This window comes from Bacillus rossius, chromosome 7 (assembly GCF_032445375.1).
Source record: "Bacillus rossius redtenbacheri isolate Brsri chromosome 7, Brsri_v3, whole genome shotgun sequence".
In the NCBI taxonomy this organism is placed as follows: Eukaryota; Metazoa; Arthropoda; class Insecta; order Phasmatodea; family Bacillidae; genus Bacillus; species Bacillus rossius.
The window spans coordinates 58,040,017-58,065,662 of NC_086335.1; the positions used below are offsets into that span (position 1 = coordinate 58,040,017).

The window sequence follows — 25,646 nt, forward strand, 5'->3', positions numbered from 1 at the left end:
ATACTTTTCTATTATTATTATTATTTCACTGAATGAATACATGCACGGACGAGTTCACTTAAATTAATAACTTGGCAGTTCAGTCTTGGGCGTAAACTTACATTTTCCAGTATTGTAATTATTTCCTTGTGTGATTATGTAGCGTGTTTAAGTAAGATCAGATTACAATCACCTAATCAAACGAGATCGTCGTATTTCCAGCCCAGAACTTAAAGATTACATGAGTGTCCACGGTTTGCCGTTTTATTATGACTCTACATTCTTGACCAGGGCCAACGTACGGGAAGGGTAGGGGGTTTTTTGTGTGTTTACGATCGAGATTTTTCAGTGCTTTGAGTTTACCTTGTTTGAATGAAAATTTCAAAGTCTGTTGTTGAAATAATTCATAGGAAAACTTGCGAGCCAAGAGATCCGCGCAGATCACGTTTACAGTTAAGGCCACGGTAGCATTTACAAGCATAACTTTTTTTATTATTGTGGGATTTGAAAAGTTGTAAATTAATAAGGAGGGGATCCGACAAAATTATTTTAAATAATAGGGGTGGGGGCCCGACAAAATTATTTGCCCCGGGTTCCTGTCTACGGCCCTGCTCTTGGCTATAAATAGGGAACATTCCTCGCTGTGGAACAAAGCCTACTTTTAGGAAGCCGCGTTTTGAAACGAGCAGTAACAAGAGACAGTTGTTTGGCTTTAAAACATTTCATTATAATTTTAGGTGTTCTTCAAACTGCGTGGTGTTACTTTTGATCAGTAATTTAATTCATCAGAATCACCGGCTAACATTGTAGAGCATAGGTGGTATCCAGGGGCGCAACAACAGGGGGGGGGGGCAAGGGTATTTTGCCCCCCCCCCCTTCTGAAACCTTGAAGTGGGGGCAAACGGGGGCAAAGAAAGTGCTGTGTAATCAATGTTTAGATAGTAAAACTGCTTAAATAGCACCATTTTCCACCTTGAAATACAAATTTTCCCGGGGGAGGACCCCCGGACCCCCCGCTTCAATAGGGGGGATCGATGATTCTTTATAAAAAGGTATATTGCCCCCCCTTTGGAAATTTAGTTGTTGCGCCCCTGGTGATATCCGTGTTTTTTTTTTATCACTGCGTTTAGCAATATATCAACCTTACTTTGGCATGGCACATTGCATACGGCATACGGTAAATTTTGGTCACCCTTAAGCCGAGGCGACACGGAAAGCTACCTACATACGCTATGTTTACGATGTTCGCTGCGCCAGGTGGCCACGCAGGATAGGGTAGTCCAGTTCGCGATGTCGGAGAGACGCAGGCCGTGGGATTCGAGTGAATATTTCGACGATGATGATATTCTGCTGGCTCGTACAGTATGTGAACATAAAAATATATGAGTTCATGAATTTAATATATAAAACAAAATAATCACATGAATTTCATCATTTGATGAAGCGGTCGCTTGTGAATTCGAAACCAAATCCATGGTTTATTTTCAGGATAAATTCAACTTGGTTTGGTAGCATTCACTTGGAATCAAATCCCAGGCATTGTCCTGCATACCCTGTCTCTTATATTCCCTCATCGATTTATTTCGTAAACATGACAGTTTTCGTAATCTTTAGATTATGTTTTCCGTCAACATGACTATTTAAAGCACAATACTGAGAGCAATTAAATTTCATAAAAAGCAAACGCAGAAGTACAACGCAATTCCTCGCGAAAAATTGTTTTTTTTTTTTCTTTTTTTTTATCTGCGCATGCGCGAAGTCAGTGACATATTAGAAAAAAAAGCGGAGAGCCAAACAGCTTGCGACGTCACCATCATAGCGAACATAAAGAACACAGCTTTGTGTGACCTGACATGCAGATGGCTATATTTTACTCGCGTACATCACGAACTTGGCGAGCTTGCGCCCTGTGTGGCCGTAGCTTTGGTCACAGGTCATTAAGGGCGGCAGGAGGCCCAAGAACGGCTCTTTACCACAACGCCGAACGTACAATAAAGCCGAATGCCAAATTGACCGCAACGCCGACAGCTAGAAAACTGCTGTGTACCACAACGCCGAAAAATGTACCCTAACCTAACCTAGGCTAGCCTAACCTAATCTAACCTAGCCTAACCTAATCTAACCTAGCCTAACCTAACCTAACCTAACCTAACCTAACCTAACCTTACCTTACCTTACCTAACCTTTGTGGCAGTCCTGCAATGACATTTTTCGGCGTTGATGTATTTCGGCGTTGTGGTACACAGCAGTTTTCTAGCTGTCGGCGTTGTGGTCAATTTGGCATTCGGCGTTATTGTACGTTCGGCGTTGTGGTGCGTCCCCCCCAAGAACCAAGAGGGCGGGGTTGAGTTTCGAAATATTGTTTCATGCTACCCTGAAGGTAAGACAAAAGTTACAATTCTTTTTTCGAATAAAGTTCATTGCAAACTTTTTAAGTTAAGCAATTTTTCCAGATCACGTTAACTCTTATTTAGAATTATTTTTTAACTATGGGATTTTAAAACAAAGTGCATTAATAAATGGAGAGGAATTTCAACAAAATTATTTGCTCCGGGTCCTCGCAACAATCTTGCTTAATCCTTATTTTCTATGCACCGTTGTAAGCGTCTCTCGTTTGATTGTGATGCTGTGATTTCTGGTGCCCGTGTTCTTCAAGGCTCCTGCTTCGTGTTATCTCGTGATTGCGAAGTGTGTCCTAACCGTAATTTAGCTGAAAGGATTGGTAGTTCGTCTTTGTCCCCTTCCCCCCCCCCCCCTCCCCCTAACCCAATCTTCCCACCCCGGGGAGGACTCCTCGTACTTTGCGCGAAAGCGACCCACGCGACGCGACGTTCTGGCGTAAACATGTTTATGCTTTATCTCTGTTAACTCTCGGCTGTTGTTGCGACGTCTGCAAGCCATCGAAGCAGCTTGAACGTGGATTCCTTACAAAGGTCACGTTTCGTCGCGAGCCGATCGCAGATTTGCAGGCATCGGCATATATACAGAGGCGCCTGGCTTCTGGGCGGCAGTGCACATTATTTATTTATTTATTTATTTATTTATTTTCTTAGCACCCAATATACTCAGTTGATGAGAAGTGGCTCTCTGAATGTAGGGCTTGTCAACATGGTTACAATTTTTATGAAGAACATTTCATCAATTAGATCAATCTGTTTATTTCTAGTCCTATTCATGAAAGGTTTAAGGCACACGCCTATTTTGCTCATTATAAATCAGGAATTTCCGTTCAAAGTATTGTAGGGTTGAAAATATTTGTTTTTTCCTGATAATTTCTGATTAAAAATACATATATTGTATGCAAGAGAAGTGAATCTCCTATCTTATGTTAACCGAAATTGACTATTACATACTAATAATTTTATACAACTTTATTTTACGCGTTCAATTAAATTTGATCGAAACTACAAGCCGTTTGCTAAACCATGCAATTTAAACGAGTCAGATTTTTTTTTTCTGTGTTTGATGGTTTTTATATATACATATATATTAAGGAAAAAATAACCAAAAAAAAGTTAAACGTACGCTAGCAAATTTTTTTTCTGTCGAAAAAATGGTACCAAGAGCATACAAATCTAAAGAAAACAAGTTCGCGATCTTGGTCGACATCGCTGTGATTAGAGTCGACGAAGTGTAGGAGATATGTAGATGGGGAACGGTAGTACGCAGAGGAGGGAGTACGTCGTTTGCCCTACAGGCGTTTGCCCTAAACGCATTTTCGAAGCATATTCTCGCATTCCTCATTCCAAACAGGCGTTTGCCCTAAAAGCGTTTGCCCTAAAGGCGTTTGTCCTAAAGTCGTTTGCCCTACAGGCGTTTGCCCTACAGGCGTTTGCCCTAAAGGCGTTTGCACAAAATGTTTGATAATCACATTCGGACCAAGCTCCGGCATTTGCCCTAAAGCCGTTTGCCCTAAAAGAAGTTTTTCGTCAGTCATTTGCCCTACAGGCGTTTGCCCTAAAAGTTTGCGAATTTTCAATAATCCGAAAATGAATGCTTGCCGGCGTTTGCCCTACAGTCGTTTGCCCTACGAACCTTTTCGAAGATAGATGTCCTTACGTGTGTCGCCCCTGTTGACAAATGTTGGAACCATTCTCCAAATGAGTACAAAGTACAAAATTCACAAATTAGATGGCAGCACATACGGTTTGCTTTCCCAACGTTGAAGTCTAAGAATGCAGCTGGTAATTGAACCGTACAACAGATGAATCTCAGTGACTGGATTGTATTTTTTAAATCATTTTTAACAAAAAGGTTGATGATGTAATATTTTCCAAGGTGGGGGGCGGGGGTTAACTAACGAACGAATTAACTTAATTTAATATTGCTGCTATATATAAAAACAAGCGTTAACAAAAGGAGCTTACAAAATTTTATTATCCTTGCCTGCTGGAATTTTCACTTAAAGTCGTCCTAAAAACGATGACCCTAAAATAATTTAAGGCAGAAGATTATACATATACATTTATAAAAACATTTTCAGTGTTTAAAAGTTACTGTTATAATAGCCTCCGAGACCTTCATGCCTATTTTCAATTTTTATATAACATGTGCCCAAATGAATCTGTCGTTTTATTAATATGTTTGTAGAGTGCGGTGAAAATACTTCCATCGAGAGTGTGCATATTTTGCTAATTCGCCCAGACCATCTATAGCTTAACCCCTAATAAGTTTTATGGGAACAAGAGAAGAATAATAAAAGACTGATTTTATGTGTGACAGCCAATGAAATGTACAACATTTCAAAATGTATTTAATCATATCATCCATATTGCCACAATATTTGAATGAATGTCATAGGTATGAGTGTAAACTAGGAACGATTTTGATATGTCGTGGAATGTACAATAATGAATTACGTAAAAGTATAATACACAAAGAAAGATCATTAAATATAACTCTGTTTCAGATGCTAATGCATCAGCAAAAATAGTGCAATTTTAGTTAATATATTTTCAAAAAAATTTAGTTTCAAAATTGCTTCGATCTTGTTTTTAAACACTGAATCAACTTCTCTATATTTTTTGCAAGTGAAGATTAGAAAATAATATTTTAAAAAATAATTCACCGAATTACATAATTTTCAAAATAAACCGTTGCAATTATATTTAGTTAATTATATATTTGTCACATGCCCACAAACAGTCTTACGACTTTAACAGTGGGCACGATATATATATATATATATATATATATATATATATATATATATATATATTCATTATTTGGTTAAATGTACGCAATAGGTTTATCCAACCCGACTTTCTTGCCTTGGTCGGCAAATATGTTGGCTGTTTTCTCTGTTAGAACTCTGGGTATTGTGTGTATGGAGTAATTAATTTTTTCTTCACTTCTGCTAATGAAATTTATATACCCACTTTTATACCCATGGGTATAATAGAATATAAAGCAGAAATTTGACGTCGTGCGGGGCGGGCTTACAGGACAGCAAACCATAACAAAAACTGTTAGCATAACAATGATGTATCAAAAATAGTATTAGTTGTGCACGCGCAGTTCATCTCCACAAATTAAGTTTGTACGTGACTATAATTTTTTTTCTCCTGAGATCGTTTTTAGGTAGATTTCGCAGAGCGACTTACAGAAAATTTCACGATATTTTCTCCTATCTAGGTCCTCTGAATTTCAGAATTTCTAATTGAGGTAAATATGAATGTCTAATGTATTGTTGGATTGGATTTATATCCCATACATATTGTTGAGCCAACAATTAATTTGCAATTTATTGTTACATTGGATATTCTAGAAATATTCATAAGATTTTACATAGTTATTGAAACTTCTGGAATTTTTCAGAAAGTTTTTTTTATATTGGTAGGCCGCACGGCGAAATCTACATTTCCGACTGGCTGCCATCGGGGATTTTTCATTTATAATTATGGGATATATGATTTGACACTATAATGCACACAGACGCTTCATATCTAAAACAGTCTTGTTCATACGAAAGGTTTTTAATTTTTTAATAAGACATTTTTTGTGACAGATATCTCAAAGAAAACAAAACCAGTAATTCGGCAGAATTCTATACGAGCCTCGTTGCCAAATTTAATGGACGCAAAATAATAAATTACCTACACACAGACACAGCGAGGCTCTTTTCAGCGTAAATGTTACATGGCAGGACAAGATTCAAGAATAGTTTAGCTTGGGAGAAGAGTCCTTTCAAAAAAATGTCAGGTAGGAGCCCTGGTTCAATACACAAGAAAGTCATTCGTAAAAAGATTCGACACGGCACAACTCGGCGTAAACTGGCTTACCAAGGAGATAGTCGGTTGAAACTAAAATGGCGTGATCTCCAATCGACAAAACCAAATGTTGACTATGGATCCTCATCAGGGCAAGTTACTATTGTACAAGGGTGTGATCTTCCTGAAAATGAACTATTAAGTAAGTGTGAACATTACATCGCGTCACTGCAAGTCAGTTTGGAAGAAGGAAGGAATATTGTGGAACAAACAAATATGCATACAATCCCGCAAGGAAAGTCGTTCTGTGTGCGGTGGGCTAAAGTCACATTATTATTATTATTGAGAAATACCATTACGTATCTTCATTATTTTATTTTGGGAATATAAGTGGAATCCACTATGTAAATATGGGAAATATTATGAATGTATTTAAATATATATTATATTACGAATATAGCCTATTTTAAGAATCATGCCAACCAATTACTATTATCGGCCAACTCTTATAACTGAACGTCAAAATGATCTAACACAAACATTACAAACTAAATGCAAATTATGGAAAACCCAGAACAAAACGAACTAGAATACTTCTTCATTGTGTACTTCAGGTGTATGTTGTGTATACATTCCAGAATAAAATAGTATGAACAATATGTAGGAGTTTAATCGCATTAGTACTATTATGCTAATTAAGATAATGTTTAACAGCTAGCATTCGCATTATTTACCTATATGATCGTAATATTTTAAGTAATCATAGCGTAATGCGCGTCTGGCAGCTGAAATTGAAATAAGCAAAGCCCCGGAAAAAAAATTGAACCTTTTTCCAGCGATATTTTTGTTAAATCGCAAATACTGTTTTTTTATTATACGATTTCTTTTTTTGGTCGAAGACCTTACATCATCTAATGTTCCGAAATATTTTACAGAAAAAATATTCGATAACATTGAACTTAGTGCAGGGAACCATCTGTTGGTGAATCTAGGAAGTTAATACCACATGAATTCCCACCAAATCTCGATATAGGCTTACATAAGTGCCATCTAGCGACGGTTTTGTAAACTTTGCATTTAGAGGGAAAACATTTATTTAGGTACTGCCACCTGCGGAGGAAATATAAACTACGAGAACACTGTTTGAATGGATACATAATTGAAAAAACCTACATTACCCAAAATAACCTAAGCTTCGTTTACCCTAAAGTCATTTGCCCTACAGGCGTTTGCCCTAAAGGCATTTGCCCTACAGGCGTTTGCCCTACAGGAATTTGCCCTAAAGGCGTTTACACAAAATGTTTGATAATCCCATTCGGACCAAGCTCCGGCATTTTCCCTAAAGGCGTTTGCCCTAAAATAAGTTTTTCGACAGTCGTTTGCCCTACAGGCGTCTGCCCTACAGGCGTCTGCCCTAAAAGTTGGTGTGGTTTCGTTAATCCAAAACATAAGTGCTTGCCGGCGTTTGCCCTACAGTCATTTGCAGTAAACGGCATTTGCCCTAAAGTCGTTTGCCCTACAGGCATTTGCCCTACGTTTAGGGCAAACGCCTGTAGGGCAAACGATGTGTACCCCGCAGAGGAAACACGGCAACGTCCGCCAATTTTTCCCTTCCGCGAAAAAGTAATAATAATCCTGGTTTTACCCCGCCGGGAATCGAACCCGGCCCATAGCCGCGGCCCTGTGTTGGTTCGCGAGGAGGTGACCGTGGAGTCTTGTCTGCTGGAGCCTGCTGGCCACGTGGGCGGACGCGCGGGGCCAGACGTGACGACGTGAAAGTTTCGCTGCAGATTGCAGCTTGCAGCTTGCAGCGAACGGCGGCACGCGCTCTCTCTGCTGGCGGACATCCTTACGCAAGCTTTCACTGAGCGTGCACTTTCGTGCGGCCCTTGAACCGGGCAGCGCGAGATCGATAGTCGCTCGCGTTTATCGAACAACGTGGACTACGTACCTTTTGTATGGAGAGAGAAAGCGCGGAAAATTATACACGTTCAATTTTTTTTTTTTTCTGGTTTTCGTGTATTTATTTTCGAACACCTTAGTTTCATGTTGGTCGTTCATCCAATATGTTCGAAAATTCATACTTTTTTTTTTTGTGGTGCAAATAATTTGCAACCATTTGTTCACTGTTATAAAAAAAATTCCCTCTGATAATGGGAAAGTGCTACTAAATTTTTTCCAGGTACATCTATAAAATTTGTGTTGGTTTTATTTTTGGGAAGGGTTGTTTAAAATCGGAATTTCTAAGTTGAAATTTTTTTTGTGATGTCGCTTTTGTACTAAATAGAAACGAGGGGGAAAAAAAAAAAAAAAAAGTGGCTTGGATTTCAACTCGAATGAAATTATAGACTAAATATCATTCTAGACTTTAGTTACCCTGCGACGCCGACGCTTTGCATGTTGTGAGACGTTAAAGTTGGCACTGAACACCAATTAAAACTTAATAGTGGTAATGTTATGTCATGTTAAGAACTTACAAGAGATTTTATCTGTTAATGTATATTGCACTATATTTTTCTGCTTACGTTGATAGTTGAAAATGATGCAAAACCTCACGATCACAAAAAAGAACCGGTCGTTTCGGGGCTTCATCGGCAAAGAACGCGTCGCGTAGCTTCGGCAGTGTTCGTTCCTGATTTCCGAAGCTACGAAAAGTACGGAAAAGTCAAGTACCGTAAAACGGTGTCAATAGGCTCAAACGTAACATATTTTGAAACATTAATATAACAAAAAAAATGCATTGTTCTAATTGTTCTAATGATAGATATAATACATAGTTCTATGTATAATTAGTTTCTGTTATACAGAATGTCCCAGTTATAAAATTTAATAGCATAAGTGTACGCTTTGTATTTTGTGGGTCAAGGTCACAAAGAGTAACTCAAACAGTTTTAGATAAGAGCATGCCTAATACTGCGTTGTTGTTTTCTCTTTTGCAGCGCGGAAAAAAAATGGCTTTTCCCCCAATTAGTAGAGGGTGGACCTGTAAACTTTATTTGTCAACATAATGGAGCACTTTTTCATTGGAATCTCTCATTACGAGAGTGGTTGAACGTTGACGTCCCTGACTGTTGGATTGGTCGTAATGGTCGAGACGACAGAGCTCTTTTTCGCTGGCCTCCACGTTCACCTGACATAACGCCATGCAATTTTTTTTTCCTTTGGGGCTTCATAAAAAATATTTTCTACGTTCCGCCGCTACCTAATGATTTGCCAGAGTTGAGACACAGAATTTAGGAGGCTCTTTGCTTCCATTTCTCCGGACGTGATAACTAAAGTGTGGAAATAATATTACTTCAGGTTGTATGTGTGCCGTATAACTAAAATTCCACATATTAACCATTTGAAAAAAAAAATACTAGGTTAGTTTACCTTCAATTTGATGTATGATTTGTTGTTAAAACTCTAAATCAAACTGTTATAATATACCATTTAAACTGGGACATTCAATTTTTTGTTCGTATTCACCCATCTGATCCTATTCACCCCATTGTACGGTTTCTATTTGAAATGTATGTAAATTTAATCCGTTATTCGACATGGCGTTCCATGTTTCTGTTATAAAAAATATTGGTTGTCTGTAAAGTCGGTTTACGGACGATAGTTTAACGTGACGTCATAACAAAACATTGATGAAATTATTGCATACTTTTGAGAATAAAATTTAATCATTTTTATTGAATTATCACTATTTTTTATGGATACAAAGAAGGAGTGAAATGAAAGCTACAATTTAATTGATAAATTTACTTTTATTTGCACTCATTAATTTAAATATGTTTATTACTTTAACGAAGAGATTATTTTAACTTTAACTTTTATACATGTTTGCTATTTAACTTCTTCCAATCTGTGTTATTCTGTTAAGGATAGGACGGTGATAGGAAAGGTAGGAAACGATTGGGAGTGTTTTAAATTTAAGGGGCCCGCCTACCTGGGCACACATACGGTGTGCAGAGCTTCAGGAAAAACAACGCTATTTCAAAACTACTCAAGATATCCGAGTGGGGGCTATTTACGAATAGCATTTAAGAGTTCGCTGAGGGCCGAAAAGTACTTTTAATTTCGGATTAAGTTTTTAAACTGTATTTTTAGAAGCGTTAAAATGCCTAAAACGCGTGTTTTCAGAGTAATTTTTAGGCATAAAACAATCAGTACAGATTCTTGAAAGCACTTAAGGGGCTTGCATAACACCTTTATCTTCATTTCTCCGCCATATAATGTTACGGTCACCGCTCAAATTTCACAGTTATCCTGTGACGACGAGACGAATGCGCACCAGTTCAGAGACTTGCGCTTAGAGGCTATACCGCGCTGGAAGCACCAGCGAGCGTCGCGCTTATCATCCCGCCTCACTAACACACATACACCCCTGACGAGGCGGACCCCTTAATGTGCCTCGAAAAAGTCAAATCGATGGTTGTTCCAATCGAGTGAAAGAGAGATAGATGCGGCTCCAGCGTACAATGAGCGTAACGGGACACAGCGTAACGTGACACGTTTTCGTGCGTGCAGCCGGCGTTCATCGATTTATTAGACGTTGTCACGTCAAAAAATGTAAGTTCCGTGAATTCGTGGGAGTGTGTAAATAATTATTTGTGAAATGTGTAACTTGATATTCGCTGGGCCGTGCAAGTGTCCGCTGCCGCACGATGCGAATGAAGAGTATGCGGACTGGTCGCTGCCAGCACCTCGTGCCAAGACCGCTCGCTGCTGCTGCAGCGCGCTTGCACAACCCGGCGACGACCTCCGCCCTTCTGTCGCTCCTCCGCCCATCACCGCCCTCCTCGTCTGCGCGCGACAGTGCAGGACCATCGAACCATTGACGGGAATAGCGCTCGCGCCGTAATAACCCTGCCCGTGTCGTGTGCGCATAGGAGGGAAATATGAACATGCTTTCATTCCTGCTGTGCGGCGACCAATGGGAGTAGAGTTAGGATGGCATTTCGGTGGGAGTTGAAGAATGTTTATCTGTTTGTTTCTATCATAATTTTGGTGGGAAATTATCGAGTTGTAAATTCTCTCGGGAAATTATTCTTTAATAAAAATTGTTTAGATAAGCTTTTTTTTTTTTTTAAAAAAAATCCCTTAATCGTGTCGCGTCCGTCGGTAAGCACCTGAATCCACCCAAGGAAAAAAATTTCGGGCGCGAGTGATTTCGTCTTTGCCGGATTAGAGAATGTGTGGAACCTATGAATGCCGGATTGAAGAGTGCCTGCTGAACTGCCATGTTCGCGCCACCCTTGCCTGAAAGCTGTCTTTCCCTTATCGCTGCTAGAGTGAGTTCGCCGATACCGACAGTTCTGTGGCTGCTGACTGCGAGTCCTGGGGCTTGTTTTCTTGCGGGTTTGTCTTTGGCGCAGATTACTCAAACAGGCCGTGTGCGCCAAATGAACCTCCCGAATTCTTCAGACATCTACTTATGATGGCCAAGTATCCAGTAGAAAAATTATAATTGTGATAAATAAACGTCTAGCTGAAACTGCTCTGGAATTAATGACGTGTCTATGTGTGAGATCGTGAGTTGAAAGAATTGTAATTCTGCAGAAGTCTGTCCGCGTCGCAAAGATAGTCCTGCTGCTCGCCAAGAGACGTCGCGCTGGACGAAGATCACATGCCCGCATTCCCAGGGCCGCCGACTGTTTCCGAAAATAGCCGAAGGTGGTTAATTAAGCCCCTTGTCTCTAGTGCCGCGTGCCCACTGTGCATTGACGCGGTCGGCCCAGGATAGCTTGTGGCCCGTCTGGGGGATACAAGCGGGCTAGTTGGCAATACTCGCGGAGACACGCTGTGTGTGTTCTCTATGCCCTGCAGAAACACGTACCGCGTTCCATGATCACGATCCAACAAGCGGTGATACTAGTGAGGCGCCGAAAGCAATGACGGTACAGTTAATGTGTTCTCGAACATGAATGTTTTAGTTTCCACTAAATGTCTAGTTTCCACAAACAAATATATATTAATTCTCACTACTTTTACTTCCTTATCTCAGCATTTCAATTGTTAGCTAATTATTTTTCGTGATTACTTGAATTACAGATGCAGTACAACATTTTCTGTCTTTGTTTCTAAGTGTTCATTGTCATGGCAACATTACATACATAAAATGCAGGATATCCATAAAAGACTGCCCCAGCTTCAATGGTCTGTTAAGGAATATAGTGGGGAGCAAAGCAATGTTGAATTAAGAGTTACTAAATTAGGGAAGGGGGTTTTAATTTTGCACATGTTTGCTTTCGTTCTATACTCTTTAGCCTTTTTATTTAGTCTTCTTAAATTTTATCTCGTTTATTGTTGTTTGTCTGTATGTACCTTTTTTTCCTGTCTCATCAGCACATTGCGTTCGTGTATGCTGTTATATTGTTCTGATTCCGTCTTTGGAATTCTCTGCGCTGTCTTTACACTTTCTGTTTGACATCTGCTGATTTTGGCTTGTTGTATGTGTGTTTGTGTATTCGTCTTTATTTGTCCTTGCATCGTGTTTTCTCTGTGACATTAACAGTGCAAACTAGCAATGACGTATGTCCAAAACAATTATTTAAATCAATCCTCCCCTTTGCAAGAATCGTTCAAAGATCGTTTTACGTAATATCTTACGATTAATTTGTCTGTTCTCTTGCTGCTTTGAAGTACGTCTGATGAACACGCCTGTAAGGATTCTTCGACTAGATGATGTTTTCCTTCCCTTCCCCCTCCCCCTCCCTCTCCCACCCCTATTATCCCGTGTTTCCCACGTGAAACTAGTTGTTTGTACACTCCTCAACTGGGTTATACGTAACCAGTACCCTGATGACGCAACACAGGTGCAGCAGCTCTTGCGTGGTAGTTCGCCTACTGGATGTGACGCCATGGAGCATGGCAGGACTTCCTCACGTCCTTTGCAGGGTCCTTCCAGGCGCGGAATGGTGGAATAACTGGACTACAGCGTTCTAGCGAACCCGTTTTCAAATACCGGTCCGGCCATCCTGATCTGTGTTCCCCAACGGTTCCTAACTCACTCCGGGGAAACGCAGGGACTGTACCTTGCTATAGGCCATGGCTGATTCTTTCCTCAACGGCCCTGGTGTAGTCGAGAGGTAAAACCCAGTGGAATAAATTACGATTCCATGACACGGAGTGGGTTATTCCCGCTGCTTCATCATTGCATTGCTAGCTAGCAATTGCGGCGCTAGTTTGGTTTTGATTTGAAAATCTTTTTATTCTCAGATTCATACAAAAAAAAATACTTTTAATAATCTCCAGAGGCCTTATTTTGCCTCTTCCATTGTTATGGGTATTATTGTCAGTGTCCTTTTCTGTTACAACCACCATACATCTATTACATGAAATTGTTTAGTGAGCTATGTTTTTGCTATTTTTAAGGGGGAAATTGATATAAAAAAAACTCCTTGTGGAGTTATAACAGGTTGGTATTGACTGTCTTATGTGGAAAGAATGTTAAATTAAATTTGAAGCTAATTAAGTACACTGGTGGCTATTGAACTGTCTTGCGTTAGTTCACTGTTTTACCTATTGCGCTGGTTTTCACTTACACTGTTTCCACTGACACAGTTGCTCTGGTTCCGTGGACGGTTTTTGGGTGTTGCGGGATGCTATGGAGGGTTTAGGGGCTTGTAGCTTATAGTCTTTTCAAGCTACCTGATGTTCGCAAAGCCTCATGGCTTCCCGAACATGTTTATGTATTTGTTACACATCTGTTTTTATTTAGAAGAATTTAATTTTTTTTGTTAGAGTTTAACAAAATGGTAATATTTTAATACATTTTTGCACTGTTTGTTCACTAGTTTAATCACTCCAGTCACAGACTTTGTAAATGGTTGAAAATTTGTATGGGCACTTTAAGGAACGACATTGTAATTTATTTGCAGGTTTCTTTGTGGCTAGTGTGTTGTATTTGATGAGCTCTTTATCTTACGTAATCGACACAAATGTAGATAGTCTAATCTGTCGGCGATCATTAGTTAGTGTTGTGGTTCAGCATTTCTTATCGCGTTCTGAAATGAAAACTGCTGTTTCAAGTAGATAACAATTGGTGATGTAAACTTGACCACTCTGCAGACTTTTTTTTTTTTTTTTTTTAATATTTAATTTATTTCTAATGGTGGACTGTATGATAGATAGCCAACTAGTATAGTATATTCAAATAAACATTGAAGAAATAATCGCCGAATTTATTAACTTTTAAAGAAATACTTTTAAAGAATTAATTTGTTAAATGTTCTCGCATTCACACTGTTTTTTTTTTTTAATTATTATGAATTGCTATTTAAAGTGTGTGGTCGGAACACCACAAGCAAACATTACTTCATAGCAGTGACGTTCTTGTAGTTCGTTGAGCAGTCTTCATGTTGTGTGGTAGGATATTTACTGTTAGTCCCTAGCATTGTGATGCTGTCGGCGCGGGAGTAAAGCCTCTGTCACATTGTGCTAGTTACCAGCTACTCGGCAGCATCTATGAGCTTGTGTTGTCTTCGTTTCCGCGAGTGTTGATTACATAGGTTGTGTAAGGATTTTCTTTCGCTGGAACTTTTATATGTATAGTATGTGTATGTGTGTATGAAAATAAAAACTCAGCAGTGACAAGCGAACGCCGAGACAAGTAAAACACTGTTCGGCATTACTCGCCGAGAGAGATCGGTCGATCGCAACGAGGGAATTTCGCAGGCGAGAAGCTAGAAAACTCGTCCCAAGTGTGATTGAGGTCTTGGTTTTCTCCCGGGGCGATTTTTAATCGGTAACTTTAGTCCGTTTGCGAATTGACAGATAATCGTATCGCGAGAACATGCTTTCAATAAAAGTTGATCGATTTTAATTGAACGTGAGAAAGTTGATTGATTCTCTGTCCAATTATACGTCGTCATCGTACAAGTGGAAACTTGTCGAAACGTGAGGACGGCCTTTTCAAGTTGAGAACTACTTTTGTATTATTATTATTATTATTATTATTATTATTATTATTTAGTGATCGCGCAAAGTTCTCTGTCAATATGGCTTAATTTCTTTTATGGAGAGACGCAACATTTTTTTTTCCTTGAGATGCAAGCTTTCGCCGAAGAATCTGCGCTTATTTCGTAATCTTTAGTTATGCAAAATAACTTTGTTTATCTATTAAAATATTTATCGTGAATTTCGTGGACACGCGTTTGCACTATTTTGTTTGGCTTCATCTTGGAGCGACTATATGTTCGGTTCGGTTAATCGGTTCAAGCGTACAGAATGCGATTATCTTTCGATTTTCTCTCGTTCGACTAAAACGTCGACAGGCCGACTCTCGTGAGAGGCGCGTTGATTGCCGAGTGCCGACGGAGAGAGCGGAGCCGCAGCCTGCCTAATTGCTGCTCAGCGCCACACTTGATACTAATTGAGCTCGTTGTTGCGGGCTCCTGTGGCCGGGGGGGGGATTCCCCCCTCCCCCGGGCCAGTTTATTGTACTGCGTCTACACGCGCGCTCGTGGTGTGCCGACATTCGGAGCGCATACTAACAACACAGGCGAGATAACCTGGCAGCAAGAGGTGTTACTGTACATTATTTTATAATAAATTGGGAAATTATATATATTATAATAGATATGTCGTGCATTTTATGTACGTTTTTAAGAAATTTTGAGAACTGGAGAAATATTTTCTCCCACAAATATAATAGTGGTTATAAAAAAAAGTATCGTCATGATGTTAGTATCATATGTACCAAGTGGCAAAAATTCTTAGGAAGAATGAAATTCATAAAATTCTGAAACCTGTAAACAAGATTGATGAGTCTTTGGGATCTTTGAAAGACATAACTCCGGCCGAAAACCTAGCTGGCGTGTGCAATATTTCATGTTCTTGTGGCAAGGTATGTATCGGACAAACTGGCAGACGAATAATCACAAGGGTTTGAAGAACAAATCAGTGACTATAAACATGAAAACCCTCGATCAGCTATAGCATAACACTACTTGGAAACCAGACACAGCATTGATTTCGACCAATTCCACACCATAGCCAACATCCGACAATACAAGAAAAGATACATTCGAGAATCAGTAGAAATATTGACTTGATGTAAGTTTTTGGACATACGCCATTGCACAAATCTTTTAAAGATAACATCAATGCAAGGTATGGACCCGGTATGCATATTTCTCTGAGGAAGTTGGAAAAGAAATTAATTGATTTATCACAATGTTCGAATAACTTGACTTTTCTCTGTAAATGTCGCAGTAAGGGAGTCATTCCTAGAGGACTCACAATCAAATCCCCAGTCAACAGCAAACAGGCTCAAAAAATAACCCGGAAAGCCAGCCAAAAGCTTCTGAGTGAAAGAATTGCCGCATATCACTGCCAAAAATCACATTTGAATAATGAAATTTCGGCACTACAGCTTGAAATTCAGTCTACTCTCAATACTAAAGATTTCAATTAAATTTTAAAAAAAATCTTAGCAATGGCGTATGTCCAAAAACTTACATCAAGTCATGCACTCCCATTGCACAAATCTTTTAAAGATAACAGTAGAAATATTAAAACACCCAGCAGACATAAATAGAGGATATGGCTACAAATTAAGCAGAATATGATATCCTCTCTTCAGAAAACTTCAAAACCTAGCTCTGCATCGAACAAAAGACAGGTCGCCTCTGTTTGGCCAAACAGCCCAGCCAATCAGAAGAGGAGAGGCCACTTATTTGCCAGCACCCCCAGCTCCGATCGGATCGGATGGTTTGAATTTCTTTCAGGAAATAGTAATTAATTTTACCTGGCATTTCAAAATTCTCAAATTTGTTACGATTTTGACATCAAGAAACATGAAATGGGTTTTTGTGATATAAATGCAAACCGTATCATGAAGTAGCCAGTGGCATTGCAGTTAAACCAAAAAAGTTTCAGTTCTGCAATAAATTAAATTATTCTTATTTGTACAACCAAAAAACGTTAAAAATGTAACTTTGGCACCCAATTATGCAAAAAGTATGCGGTGTGTATATTTTTTCATTTCGTATAAGTTAAACAATTGGAAAAAGTCTAAAAGTTGATCAGTGATTAATATAAATATAAAATCATGACCTGAAATTGGAGGTACCCCCTTAAAGGCAGAATAACTAGTAATAATCCATCCTTCTGTTTCCCGTAACCAACCTGCGCGCATAATGCATGACTTTTTCACCCCGCATGAATGAGCCCAGGGTTTTCCCTGTGTCTATGCAGGTTTCGCCTGGGCCCAACTTACCTAGTTTTAGTCTAGGATAGTCAGTGAGGGTAGTTAGTCATGACGCCAATCGTAGCCATGGCTGGCCAATCCCCTCCTAGCACATGATGCATGCTACCTCCTGCGTGGTTCACAACCTGCATGATTAGAGCGTGTAGGCTTCGGCCTGAGACGCACTTAAGAGTCATCCCTACCCAGACCTCCCACACACATTCATATATTTAAGTTAGGTTAGGAAAAAAAAATCTCATTAACTCTATCCTGATGATGGCGACTGCAGTGAAATATTCGCCTTGGACGCGGTTACAACCAAGAAACCAAGCTACGATGTAAACACTTGAGTTTATTTGCCTCGTCCGGCCTTTGACTCTTCCCGGGGGAAGAAAAAAAAATCGCTACCGGTTCAAGTGCTGCGAGGGACGAGGCAAATGACGATTGAAGCTGCTAAACATTTGCATCGCCACTTGCCTTTCGATTCACATGTAAATGCAAATTTTACACCGCAGCGTTTGCTGGTGTGTTCCGTGCAGCGTCGAGTGCATCGAACTAGTTCTCCAACAGAACCAAAAAGTTATTGTTTGGTTTGTATTTAAACCAAAATGGGAGAATATGAAATGTGTATTGAGCGAGAAAGCGAGTAATAAGGCCACATGCGAAAAAAAAAAAAAAACCTTACAGGTTAATCAAATAGAGAATTGCTTTACTTTTCAAGTCACGACTGTGTGCAAGTCGGCCGTAAGTCTTCCTGTGTAATCGACACTGCCTGTGCTAGTGACGTCACGCATGCGCTCCTAGTTTTTTGGGGACGAGTGGCTTGTTGTACGCACGCCCAATATGATCAGTCGAATCATTTAACGCATGGATTGATATACTTTTCGTGTGTCATAGTATAACAGCACGGGATCGCTAAATTTGGTGTCGACCCGCCATAATGTACATACTTAAATACGTACGTCGCCTAAATCCTTTGTTCGAGAGGCACGCAGGCTTATCTTCGGAAACGTCAATAAAAAAGCTAATTAGAGTGATGGCAGTCATTTTATGTCTTGTTGTAAATATAAAACGTATTCTGGTGTTTCCTAGCGACTTGAAATTGTGTACTGAGATTTGCACACCACGCAACAAAGTAATTGTCGAAAAGGTCGTACAGACCATATCCACCATTCACCCCGAAATGACACACTCCTGACTCTAGTCATGGAGGGGAGTTGTAACACCTATGTGACCGTGTGTTAGCCGCCCTCTTACATATTTTCTGTGATTACAGTGCAACGCACTGATCTTTCCTGATCCTTAATATGGACATTTACACTCGGAAAAAAAAAAACAGATACTCGGATTTTCTCCCAATTCTAATAAATACGAGTTTTTTTTTGTAGTAATGTGTGTAATATGTTATTTAAACAATAAAAAAATTAATTAACACTTTTTTTTAGAACTGACAATTCTTCCATTTTAATCAGGTTTCCTCTTAAGAGATGGCCTCCTAATAACGGGTATCACCCCTTGTTGCATGGCGAAGGGCCCTAACCCTGTCAGGCGTAGAATAAACTTCATTTTGAACGTACTCCACCGGCACAGCATGAAGAGCAATTTGAAACTGATTTAAGTCCCTAAGAGGAGGATGACGATGCCTAACATGTCTCCCTAAATTATCCCACAGATGCTCTAACGGATTCATGTCGGGAGATCGTGCAGGCCAGTCCAAAAATGTAATTGTGAGAGAACCTGATTAAAATGGTAGGATTATTAGGTTAAAAAAGATTGAATTTATTTTTTTATAGTTTGTAATTTATTTGTACAGTATTATTAGTAACAATTATTTGTTTATGATATACTTTGTTTAAATAATCTATAAAGAAACTAATTATTACCACAAATAAAAGTTTTATTCACTTGAATTATGGGAGAAAATCAGTGTGTCCGATGATGATAGTTTTTTTTTCTGCTGAGTTGCTGAATTTATTTATTTGTTAAATGTGTGAGACGAACAAAGAAAATAAATTGATGTGGAAACTGCCTTAACCACCTAAGATAGTTACAAGTCGCACTGAAAGGAGGGGGAAAAAACAGCAATTGTAAGTAGGTAGCTATAAAATTAATCGTCTACTTAACTCCATTGCATTGAGCTAATTTGTGGGCGAGGAGTGAATGCACAGGCATTTGGAGAGTTAACTCGCGCAATTTAATGGCATATTTAACTGTCAACGCGTTTACCACAGTAATGCTCGACGCTAAGTTTTTTTTAATTGTTTCTGGCAGTACAGTGAAGTACAACTGACGAGCGGCGAGAGATGCCGTGCTGACATTTATTCTCTCGCGGGTTCTGATAAACGATACTGTGCGACTTCACAAGCTTACGTGACATCGTTTTACTCATTTGGATTACAGTCATCTTGTAGACACTGGATACAGGGAATCTCACCCCAGAGGGACCCGACATGGAATCTCGGTCCGTCTATCCTGATTTCGGGTTTCCGTGCTTCTCCGAAATCACTCGCAGGCATATCCTGGACGGATTCATTTTCTGATCTCCCTGGAGTGTACCTACCGTTTCTAATAACGAGATTGTTAAACCCGTTTAAAAAAAAAAACTTTAATGACATGCATTTGCTAATAAATTAAATGTCTACTGTCCGCACGATTTTTCGTGGAAAACATTTTATTGACCGAAGCTCATCGCAAAGCATCGCGCTTATCGCTTGCATCGCTGTCGTAATGGCATTAACTCACTATGCCTTCTAGCCCCTTTTGATTTTATCATTGTTTATTTGTGTGGTTATGGTTCAGTTTTTCGACTGGAACTACTTACAGACACTTCCTACACAAAAAAAAAAAATCTTAAAACAAGTTTTAAAAGAGGCTGCTAGAAATTAGTGAAGTTTCGTGACTTTGGTGAGCAATTCTTCGGTTTTGATAACTTTTATTTTATGCGTGGCTTTCTTGGCGTTGGACAAGCGCTGCTTGGGTAGAGAACCCAGGCGGTGCGCAGAGCTGGCAACCTTGGAACGAGTCGACAAGCAGAACATGGCAAGGAAGTAGCGTTAATTTAACCCCGCATAAATGTTATCAGAGTTTTACGCGGGCCAAACTTAACAACAAGGCAGTTATCCGTAGCATTAATTGCGGACATGGCTGAAACCCAGCTTGACTAGTCGTATATGACGCACTTGGAATCTTCCCCAACCCAGACCCCTCCTAAACATATAACCTTAGTTTTAATTTGGCATGGGGAAAATGAGAGAAAAATTAGACCAGCTTTTAACTTACGTAACTCGAAAGAGTGCGGCGTTAGCGAGACAGTGTGACGAGTGATCACATTGAATGGATGCGCAGGCGAAAGGGTAATTCGCGGGAGCAGCCAGTGTAATCGCTCCTTGTATGCTGAGAGGAAGGGGAAACCCGGTACCGGAGTGGGAGGCTCCTTCCGGTCGCGACGGGCAACAGCTGTTGTTGGCTCGGCGGGCGGCGGTGCCGGTGCTCGCTCTCCCGGCACGACTTGGCAACGCCGCCTCGCGTCTCCCGCGGCCGGATCCCTCCCCTCCGTTTCCTACACCTCGCACTGGCTTCCCCCCTCTTGTTTATTCTGCTTGTTGACTCGTTCCCGGCCCTCGTCGACGGCTCGGGGGCCGGCTTTCCGCGCCACGTCGCGGCGTGTCCACAGCCCACGAGAGCCGCGGATAAAAGTAGCCAAACAGGACTGCTCGCCGAAGTCACGAAACTTCAATTTAATTTCTAGAAGCCTTTTTAGAACGCTCTTTTCGTTTTTTGACGTGACAGCGTCTAATAAATCGATGAACGCCGGCTGCACGCACGAAAAAGGATGACTCATTGTCCCGTTACGCTCATTGTACGCTTGCGCCGCATATATCTCTCTTCCACTCGATTGGAACAACCATCGATTTGAGTTTTTCGAGGCACATTAAACTTGAAACACTCCCATTCGTTTCCTACTTTTCCTATCATCGGTCCTATCCTTAACAGAATAACACAGATTGGAAGAAGTTAAATAGCAAACATGCATAAAAGTTGTAGTTAAAATAATCTCTTCGTTAAAGTAATAACCATATTTGAATTAATGAGTGCAAATAAAAGTAAATTTATCAATTAAATTATAGATTTCTTTTCACTCCTTCTTTGTATCCATACAAAATAGTGATAATTCAATAATAATGATTCAATTTTATTCATAAAAGTATGCAATCATTCCATCAATGTTTTGTTATGACGTCACGTTAAACTATCGTCCGTAAACCGACTTTACAGACAACCAGTTTTTTTTTATTTTTTAACACTACGGTTTTTGTCGCACATCAAATATAAATTGTTGGTCTGCATTCACGTGAAAATTGTCTCTGAAAAGTTACGTGTCTAACTTTAAAATCGGCATGTTCCTGCGAATAGTTATTCTATTTTCTATTATTTGTAATTTTACTTATTTAATTAAAAGGTCTAGCAAGAGTCGTGAAATTGGTGCACGACGGGATATAAAATCGGCATGTTCCTGCGAATAGTTATTCTATTTTCTATTATTTGTAATTTTACTTATTTAATTAAAAGGTCTAGCAAGAGTCGTGAAATTGGTGCACGACGGGATATGTTTTGACATACTATATGCATAACGCGAAATAGTAAAAATGAGAAGAATGTTTTTGTTGGGTGCATTTTCATAATAATTCGTGATTATCACAGAGTTGCCTGCAACTAATGAAACAAACAAAAACTATCCGTTTTAACTGAAGATTCATCAGTTATATCTCAAGGATTTTATGAAACGCCTTAGTTTCTGTATTATGAAACGCATGCAAAAATACTCAAGTTTCAAAATTGAATTTCCGCTGATTATGCTGGTAACAGGATTATTATTTGGGGACGAAGTCTATTATTAAGTGTTAAAGCGTTGCAGTGTAAGTTGAAATTTGAGTATGAACAAGCAATATCAGTTGTGGTAGAATGGGATCTAGATGTCGAAAGTTTTCATTGTTACTAGGATCTATGTTGGCAGAATTAAAATCTTAAAACTGATTAGGAACACACTGTGTGTGTGTGTGTGCGCGCGCCCTTTTCTTAAAAACTGTAATATATATTGGGGGCATCGGTAGGCCCCCAAATGCTGAGAACATTATTCCGTGGACGACGGGAGGAACATTACACGTTCAGATGTTACTTTACAACACGTGCAGCGACCCGGCACGTGTGTTGAAGGTCGGGCGGTGTGGCAACACAAATGACCGTGTGATGGTATACAGACACCTTGGCAGTGTGCTTGTTGCGAGGTCTTGCTTCGTGTGTGACGTGCAGAGATCGCGGGAATTCCCATTGAATTGCACAAGCCAAGACGGATTTGAGATAACATTTTAAAAAGTGAGGGTAGCTGTTCCTCACTTCATGTTTATTAATTTTTTTATCTTTAATTAAAGCTCATTATCTAGGAATTCTCAACACCTTGATTCATTGAATGAATTGATATAAAATACATATATAAACAAACTGGAAAAATTCGAAAAAAGAAAAAAGTAATGTTATCGAAGGACTGGGCACGAAAGTCACGAAAAATTGCAAAATAGTAGCGGTGCTGAAGTCACAAAAAAAATTATTTCCAGCAACGTTTTGTTAACTTGCATTTTTTTTCCGCGTAACATTATAAGTAGTATAAGACGATGCACTTAAATATCACTGTTTTTTTCCTGTGAATAGTAGATATATTTCTAATTATGTTTAATTTGGTTTATTATGTATACTTACAAATGGGCCTTGTAATGTAAACAACATTTTGATATTTTATTTAAAGGTTTTGAAAAAAAGTCCTGAATATGGTAAAATATGTGTTTTGTAGACGCGCCTCAGCATGTCCACAGAAGTCCTGAGTAAATGTTAGTGTTCGCACCGGGTAGGTTGGAGGGATTTCTCTTGAGTGGGCATACCGGATTATAATTGCCGCACGTGTTTCTGGCAGTTTCTACACCGGCTCGTGACCTAGTTCGATAAAGACTATCGCAGCGCTGACTTGCACAACGCCACAGTTCTTAACAGTTTTATGGTACCTGTACCCGGGCCGTTGTTCGGATGTAGCTCGTCTGTTGGTAACGGTAATCTTTTAGAAATATTTAGGCTGCATCCGAATACTGGCTTAATGGATCTCTTAGCTAAGGGATCCACTAAAAGTGCATCGTAGTGGACGCGGCCATCTTTGCGTTGCTTCCGAATTCCCACAAGGAATGCCGTTGCATCCTTACATCCTTCCACGAAATCGACATTCGTATCCGCTAACGCGTCCCTACATCCATTAGCTTCGGAATCGTGTTTTATTTTGTTTGTATATAAGTTTTTTGGCATAACATTTGTTTAAAACGTTGCAAGCGTAAGTGATCATTCAATTAGAGACAAAAGAAAACGTTGATAAGAATTACCGTAAGGCGAACTTTAAACTTACAGGTGTATGTAATGATCATTTTAAGTATTTTTTAATATTTTGTAATTCGGAACAAACTTTTTATTATGGTCGCTAACATGTATAACCACTAAGATTTTTTTTTTTTTTTTTTTTAATTGGTTGTTGCTATTTACGTTTTGCTGAATATTCGTAGATATCACGACTCAAAATGGCTACGTGCACATTAGTGCGACCAACTTTCAAACAGATGGTGCTAGCAGTTAAGTTTTCTGATACTATCCAGCCATTAGAAAATGCGTCCTCTACATTGTGGCTGCATTTATTTCCTAAGAAATGTAGGGATGTGTGTCAATGGATGCATTCATAAGTATTCATATACAGCTTTAGAAGTATATCATCATTACCATGATGAGAATTCCAAAAAATTTCTACCAACATTTTTAATTTCATGGTCTTTAGAACCCAAAACTATTAACGCAAAAGATTATATTTATACATATATACACATATATACACACATATATATACACGCACACATAACATGAATTAACATAAGATATTCAAAGAGAACAAGATTCATAAAAAAGTCTACCAAATACTTTATTAGTTATTTTTTTTACTGTTAAAACATGTTTCGTGATAAAATATTTTATAAAAACAAACTATTGTTTTCGTACTTAATTTAGTTTCATCGTTCGAGGGCATTATTGAATATTTCTTTTATTCTTCAAGTGGATTATTAAAACATGAAGTTTCGCTTCTAACGTTCGTGACGATCACCCGCTCTTTTTTTTTTTTTTAAATTTAGAATTTAATGGAACAAAAATTATTTTGTTCATTTAGAGTTGAACGAAACAGAGTAACGGCAAGAGAGCAGTGAGAAGAGTAAACTGGTGTTGAACCAGTTGGCTGGAGCAAACCGAGTGTGCGAGTCAACGAGATCACATGAAGCGAGATGGTTGCAGTCAATCAGCGGGCGAGCGACTAGTGAACAAACAGGCTGTGTGTGATGTATGCATGTAATGGAGGCTCCGCAGGAAATGGGTGACGGCAAGTCAGTGAATGGACGTGTGGACGCCCGCTTGTTTCCGGGTTACTATGTCGTACTGGATGGGCTTCGACAGGGTATGGGGTAGGCTACACTGATGCATTTACAGTATACTGTAGGATACACAATTTTTATTCAGATTCGTTATGTGATCTAGTCTAATCCACACATTTCCATAAAGTTCTTATTAAAATGTGATATAAATCTATCTTAAAAATAATCAAAATACTTCATCGGCGATAATAAGTTTTATTCCATGAACTCCCACCATTAGCTTTGTTCGTATCGAGATGCACATACATATATATCTAGTTTCAAGGGCGGTTCTGCACCATTTTTTGCCTGTTGACGAGGACGCCTTTGTAGAATCTACTTTCATGGAATGTTTTTGAAATTAGATGAATATGTAATCCTTTGGTGGATCCTCCTAAGGTTTTCAGTATAGCGGGGCAATGCTTACATTGCGGTGTATTATTCTCTTTGGCGACTAAGAAGTGACTCCACGCTGATGAAACATCTCCATCTGTCTTATGTTTTACAAACACTTTCTTTGGGTAGTGACATTGTTTACTTCTTCTCATGCACCTATAAAGAAAAAAAAATCTTAAAGTCTACGACATTAACATAACCGCTCAGAACTGCAGAAATAAATATATTTGTTTGTAACCTACATTCACACATGATATCACTTTTTAACAACTCTAAATAAATTATTTTCACTAATTAACTACTAAAATAATAATAAATACTATGTACACGATATAAAGCGCGACTTTTTATACACCTTTCCGCAAGTTGTGAATCACGGCATAACCAGTTTTATCGCCG

The 25,646-nt window shown here is 39.2% G+C and overlaps 1 protein-coding gene across 2 annotated transcripts in view; it reads left to right on the forward strand.

The window, feature by feature from the left end:
• The window catches only part of LOC134534118 (cytokine-like nuclear factor N-PAC), a 107,137-nt gene that overhangs the window by 57,524 nt on the left and 23,967 nt on the right, over positions 1–25,646 (forward strand). The window lies entirely within an intron of this gene.